Here is a 6,914-nt window from a genome sequence, read left to right on the forward strand (position 1 = left end):
CTGGCCTGGGGGCTGAGCCTGGGGACCTGGCCTGGGGGGCTGAGCCTGGGGACCTGGCCTGGGGGGCTGAGCCTAGGGGCCTGGCCGGGGGGGCTGAGGCTGGGGGCCTGGCCTGGGGGGCCTGGCCTGGGGGCTGAGCCTGGGGGCCTGGCCTGGGGGCCGAGGCCGGGGGCCTGGCCTGGGGGGCTGAGGCTGGGGGCCTGGCCTGGGGGCTGAGCCTGGGGGCTGAGGCTGGGGGCTGAGGCTGGGGGCCTGGCCTGGGGGCCTGAGCCTGGGGACCTGGCCTGGGGGGCTGAGCCTGGGGGCATGGCCTGGGGGGCTGAGCCTGGGGGCCTGGCCTGGGGGGCTGAGCCTGGGGACCTGGCCTGGGGGGCTGAGCCTGGGGGCCTGGCCTAGGGGGCTGAGGCTGGGGGTCTGGCCTGGGGGGCTGAGCCTGGGGGCCTGGCCTGGGGGCTGAGCCTGGGGGCCTGGCCTGGGGGGCTGAGCCTAGGGGCCTGGCCGGGGGGCCTGAGCCTGGGGGCCTGGCCTAGGGGGCTGAGCCTGAGGGCCTGGCCTGGGGGGCTGAGCCTGGGGGCCTGGCCTGGGGGGCTGAGCCTGGGGGCCTGGCCTGGGGGGCTGAGCCTGGGGGAGCTGAACAGGGGCGTCTGAGCGAGGCCCAGTGCAGCAGCCTAGCACCTCTCACTCCACACAGGGGCCTCAAGGAGTCAGAATAGTGCAGAGCTGGTGATGACGATGGTCACCAGGGAGATGGCAGGGCCCCAGCACTGGCTGGGTACCCGGGCCCTGCAGGCTGGGTGCCCTGGGGCCCTTCCCAGCTCTTGGGCAGCAACACCCCCAGTCAACAGAAGACACTGAAATGTACCCGCTGTGCCAGCCGTGAGGATGGGCGTTAATTACGCTCCCTCTGGCAAAGCCTAATCAACTTCTCCTAATGAACCTGTTTTCTGTCAACGTGAGATCATTGAATTTGCTCTGAGACAGCTGAGCAAACAGCAATCTGAAACCCACTGGCTACTTGTGCTGGTAGAGATTTCAAAACCAACATACTGGGTTTTGGAAACCCACTTTCTGTTCCCACTGCCATATGTTCTGATTCACCAGCTTTGAGTATGTTTTCTAGAGCAGGGGTCCTTAACTCAGGGGTCTGTGAGGCTGGACAGGAAACAATGACCCCATTCTCTTAGCTGATCTCTAAGTGGAATATGGCGTTTCCTCCCGAGTGCAGTCCCTGGGCCTCTGTCGCCGACAGAAAGCATGTGTGTACCTGCTCAGACTGCAGCATCCACTCTTGGCCCATCTCTAAACCACGGGTGGCTGGGCCCGGAGGGGCACGCGTCACCACTTCACATGTCTGCTTATGCTATTTTCATCATTACTTTAAGATAACGGCCAGATCCCACGTGTCTTTGCACTTAGAATATGAGTGAACACGATCCCAGTGCACAGGCAGTCAGGGCAGTGACACTTCGTGTGACGCTGGCGTGGTGGAGACATGTCATCACGCCTTTGTCAAAACCCATAGAACACAGGACAGCACAAGCTCTAAAGCAGACTCTGGCCGCTAATTAGTAATAACGTGTCACGGACGGTAATATAGTTCCACGCCAGAGCAGGATGTGAGTCACCCGCGACTCTATCGCCTGCTCAGTTTTTCTGTGAACTCAAAACTGTTCCCAAGTGAAGTCTATTCATTTTTTAGAAGTTTATTGATTATGAAAAAATATCCCCAGACTGCCAAAGGGGCCCCTTCGGAGCAGTGCCGGCCTGGCTCCGGCCTCCGCCTGGTGGACAGTGCCACGGCAGACCTGAGCTCCACGGCCAGTGACAGCCACAGGACAGTGAACACCTCCGGGCTGGCCTGCAAGGAAGCAGCCACTACGGTGACAGTACAGCTCAGTGAAACCACTCACACGCGCGTGCACATACAAGCACGCGTCGGCAGACAGCCCACCCTGGACATGCCCTGCAGGTCCCACGCCCAGCTCTGCTGACCTGAGATTCTCTTCGTGTTCTGCATTCTGAATGCACATGTGATGTAACTTCAGTCACTACATTCAGAGTATGAAGCCAAGAAGCTCGTTTCTGAAAGGAGACGAAGTATTTGCGTTTCTACATCAATATTTAAAGGCTGCCAAATATTCCAGCTCTGGCCCTGGCAGGTGAAACAAGCGCCATTCCCTTTAAATGTCCCCCAACCACAAATCCCTGGAGAAAGATGCATTTTCTTGGGGAAGACTGACTGTGTTGTCTGCATAGACACAGCTCTGGTCGGTTTTGTTTCCTTTTAAAATTTCAGAGCTAAAGTCAGTTTAACAATTAAGCTAAATGATTATTCTGCTTTAGAGCTTGTATGAGAGGCTCAAACTTAACACAGTAAATATTTCACGGCAAAATGCACGACATGAACCAGAAAGCACTGGCTGGACACCCCGGGGCCTGCAGCGTCCTCAGGACTCAGCCCGGAAGTGGTGGCTGCTTGGAGGCGACACTGCAACTGGCGGGCACCCCTGTTTAGATAACAACACTTACAGTCCATTTTGCTACTGTGAGAACTCAGCGCTGTGTTGCCCTTTCTGCAGGAACCAAGCCACCCTGTCAGGACTGAGCTGCACCCATGTCCCACCAAACGCCACACGCTAGGTGTGTCACACCCACCCAGTGGTGCCTATGGGGACAAGGCTGGGCTCTGAAATGCGGAGGGCTCAGCCAGGGAGGTGGGTGAGACGAAAATCCAGTCACACGAAGTCGACTCCTGTGGGAGTGTCCCCTCTGGGGCTTGGGGCTTCCGGGGCCCTATCTCCAAAGGCCAGACCGGAGGGGCTAGGAACAGGCTTCAGGAGGGGACTTACTGCCTTGTGATTCTCCCCCGCCAACCTCCATGGAACAGCTGCATTGGGCCAGCAGGCCACTACGGATCACACGGGCAGCTTAGGGACCGTCCCCAAGGGCCAGAGTGGCCACAGCGAAATGGATGATCAGAAAGGCAGTTCTGAACAGTGTGCCAGCAGCGGGACCCCCTGTGCACCTGCCATCTGGAGTCCCATCCCTGCTGACTGCCTCCTCAGCAGCTGCTCCAGTGGAGTGTGGGTGAGGCAAGCCAGAGTCTGCAGGTGGGGGCCAGGTGCAGCAGTGTCTCACTCAATACCCTCTCTTCAGACTAGAGCTGGGAGCTGGGGCCACATCAAGTCACCTGGTGCTGCAAATCTCACTTGTAGCACCTTCCTGAGGAGGACGTAAGTTGCCACGACCTGTAGGACCCAGGTGTATACCCAAGAGAAATGAATACACACGTCCTCACAGCACTATTTATAACAGCCAAAAGGGGGACACCACTCAGTGTCCACCAACTGTGAAGAACAGGTAAACAAAATGTGGCCTGTGTGTACCACAGGTGTGACTCAGCCATAAAGGGAGGGGCACTGACACCTGCTACGACGTGGAAGGACCTTGAAAACAATGCTGAGTGACAGGCCCAGGCACACAGTGCACATACTGTGCAATCCCATTTGTATGAAAAGTCCAGAGCAGGAACTTCCAGGAGACAGGAAGTGGATGAGAGGTTGCCGGGGGCTGAGGCCCACGTGAGGGGCGGTGCTAGAGGGTGGGGGTGATGGCAGCATTCTAGAACTGACTGTGGGACGGCTGCACCACCTGTGAACTGCAATCTGCAAACCTGTGAACTGATGGGATGTGAGCTAATATCTCAATATGCTGGCTTTTAAAACAACCTGCTTCCTGTCTCCTCGTGGGGAGATGAGATGGTTTGAAGGGTTTCCACAAACCTGTGCTTGTCTCTGTCCTGAATCTACCCTAAAAACACATGGCAAACACCTCAAATAAATGGGGTGCCTACAAGGGAGGAAGGGTGGGGTGGGAGGTGGGCCCTGGTGACTGCGTCACTGAGGGAACGCAGGGCCCAGCAAGGCTGCTCAAGGGGGTGCCTCTGACAGCCTCCACCCCTGGAGAGAGGCGTGGGCAGCTCACCAGGAGCTGGTGAGAGGGAAAAGGAAGTCAGTTTGCTCAGAGCAGCGGGCAGCCCACCCCATCCCCAGCCCTTGCCCTCCAGCTCCAGAAGCTTCCTCAGGTTTTTGGGTGTGCTGGAGAAGCAAAGCCGCTTACCCCTGCCAACAGACTGACAGACGATGGCCACTCACAGACCAGGGGAGCCCCTCCCCATCTCAGCTCCTCCGCGTCCATTCCTGACCTTGGCCTGGAGGGCGCTGGGGGCAGAAGTAGGCCCTTGTCACTGCCTGGAGCCCCTGCGGGGACAGGGCCCAGCAGAGGCTGCCTCCAGCCCCAGCCCCAGGCTGGCTGACAGCCCTCCCATGGTGTCTAGGAAGGTGGAGATGCTGGATGGACGTCCCCCCCGGCCCCCCCCCCCCGCCCTCCCCTCCGGCCCCAAGCAGGAAGGGGGCGGGTGCACCCCAGGACAAGGGAGACCCAGGAAGGAGAGCAGGCAGAGCTTCCTGCATGGCACGAGGCCAGGGGTGCAAAGCCAACATCTGCCAGTGCCTGGCCAGCCACCAGGGAGAGAGGTGCGGGACTCTCTCCACCAGGCGGTGAGGGACTGCCGGAGGCTAGTATTGTCTTCTCTGCTCTTCTTTATTTTACTCATTTTCTACCACCAATAGGGGTTACTTTTTAGAGAAAAAGAAACCTTGCAGAAAAGGGACGGTACCAAGCAGGCTCCTGGCATGGCAGGGGTGCCATGCCACCTCTGGCAGAACCTGGAGTGCCCAGGGCTTGGGGGAGCCTTAAACAGGGCAGATGGGGGGTCAGGTCTCAGCTGTGAGGTCCCCGGCCCTGTCTCCCGAGCTGTGACATGCAGGCTCGGACTTGCAGGTCCCAGTGAGGACTCCATAAATGTGTGTTCTCCCCCCACCACCACCCAGGGAGCCCAGCGGGAGGTATGCGGGTGGATTCCTCACTGTGTGCTTTGTGGGGGGTCAGAGACGGGGCGGCCCTGCGCTCGGCCTGAAGTGCAGCAGCTGGCTGTCCTGGGCTGAGAGCCCGCAGCGCCCCCCTGGGCTGCACTGCTGCCCCAGCCACAAAGCCCAGGCCCCGTCCAGCCTCACGCTGCCCATTCAGTCAGGTCACAGACGGAGTCCACACATCCCTGCAGAGCCGGTATTGGGCAGATGCTGGCAAGCAGTTGACTGGGGTCCGAGAGTCCTGGGACCAGGGACGTGGGTCTGCCAGGCTCAGAAAAGGCTGCCCCAGGGGTGCTCAGGTCAGCCCCACTCGGCCTGGAGGTGGCGGGTCTCCACTGCTCCCCCCACCACCGCTGCAAGCCTAGGTCACAAGCCCCGGTCTCTCCAACTTGACAGTGAGGGGACAGAGGGAGCAGGGAGGGCAGGAGAGCAGAGCCCCTGGGTGAGGCTGGGAGGGCAGTATGGTGGGGGGCCAGGTCTCTGCCTCATACCCAAGAGGGCATCCACCTGCCTCCAGGGACCCCCGCGCTTCTGGCCCCCAAGAACAGACGGTGGAAGGTCAGTGAGGGGCCTCGTGCTCCATGTGCTAAGGGCCTGGGGGTGCTGGGGAGCTCGTGCACCCACTTCCAGAGCAGCATCACCACCGCCAGGCTTTGTCCAATAAAGCCCTGCTTGGGGGGGGGGAAGACCTCCAGGGCCCCTGAGGGCCCTGGGGTCTGAGGGATGGAGAGGGGTTTGGCCTCCCTGTGGGCGGCTCTCAAAAGGGTGATCCTGGACTGCGTGGGGCCACACTCACCCCACCCCAAGGCTCCTTGAAGGCCAAGAGCTCCACGAGGGACGGGGTGGATACCTGGGGAAGGACAGGACCAGAGCAGGAAGGGCCCACACTGCGTCCTCCGGCCGGCTGACATCCCAAGCCTCACACACCCCCGTCCCCACTTTGTATCCAGGACAGCATCTGACTGAGCCCAACAGCCCCCTGCCCAGGCCACGCTTGTGGGGGTCCCTCTGTCAAAAGGACCCCCTCCCTGGCCCCTTTCCAGGCTGGCACGGCTTCCTCCTCCCAACCAGCATTTGGCAAGGGGGTCCCACCCTGAGTGCCCGCTCCCTGGGTGAAGCTCACCCACTTCGTGCACGAGTGTGCCTGGCCCTCTCTGGGGGGATGGCTGGGGGAAGGAGTAGAGTAGTGGATGTCACCATGGCACCCAGACGCTGCCGGGGGCAGGGGTCGGTCACCAGCCCAGGTGTGGGGTCCCGCCTCCCAGTTCCTGTCACATAGCCAGGCATGAAATCAAACTGACATGGAAGCATGATTAATGTGCTGCTTAAAGAAACAGTCACAAAGCCTTTGGGGAAAAAAAAAAAGCTGCCTTCCCTTTTAATTACAACTGCTGTCTGTCCCAGAAGGCCTAGGGGCCAGCGTTCCAGTCCCAGCTGGGGCTGGGGGTGGGGCTGGGGCTGGAGAGCTGGGGCCAGCTGCAGCGGGAAGAGGCAGGTTCCAGCAGGAGCAGCCAAGACTCAGCTGCGTCTGGCCCCTGGCCCTCCTGAGGGCTTCAGCGAGGGCCTCCCTGAGAGGTGTGGCCCTGTCTTGGGTGTCTGAGCTAGTGGGTGGCTGTGGACGCTGCTGAGGCCCCAAGCTCAGGGCAGGAGAACCCCAGCAGGACTAGGCAGCAGCGGACACCAGGGATAGGATGGCCGACGGCCTGGGAAGCCCACAGGCCTGGGGTCATAGTGGGGCAGGGCTCCAGTGGCCTGATCCCAGCTGGCCCTTAGGACGGACCAGGGCGCCTTCAGGACAGGGCCTGCTTGTGTCTTCTGCAGGGGCCTCACCCATCCTGGAGCTTGGTCTGAGTGTGCTGGACCCAAATCCTGCGGGGGCTGCTCCCACCACTCGGACCCTAAGGGGCTGCACTGGGAGCCCCAGCTGGGTGGTCGGGGTGAAAATGCCTGGGTCAGGGCCATCCATCTTTGGTAACCTGCGTC

This window comes from Rhinolophus ferrumequinum, chromosome 16 (assembly GCF_004115265.2).
Source record: "Rhinolophus ferrumequinum isolate MPI-CBG mRhiFer1 chromosome 16, mRhiFer1_v1.p, whole genome shotgun sequence".
Classification (NCBI taxonomy): domain Eukaryota; kingdom Metazoa; phylum Chordata; class Mammalia; order Chiroptera; family Rhinolophidae; genus Rhinolophus; species Rhinolophus ferrumequinum.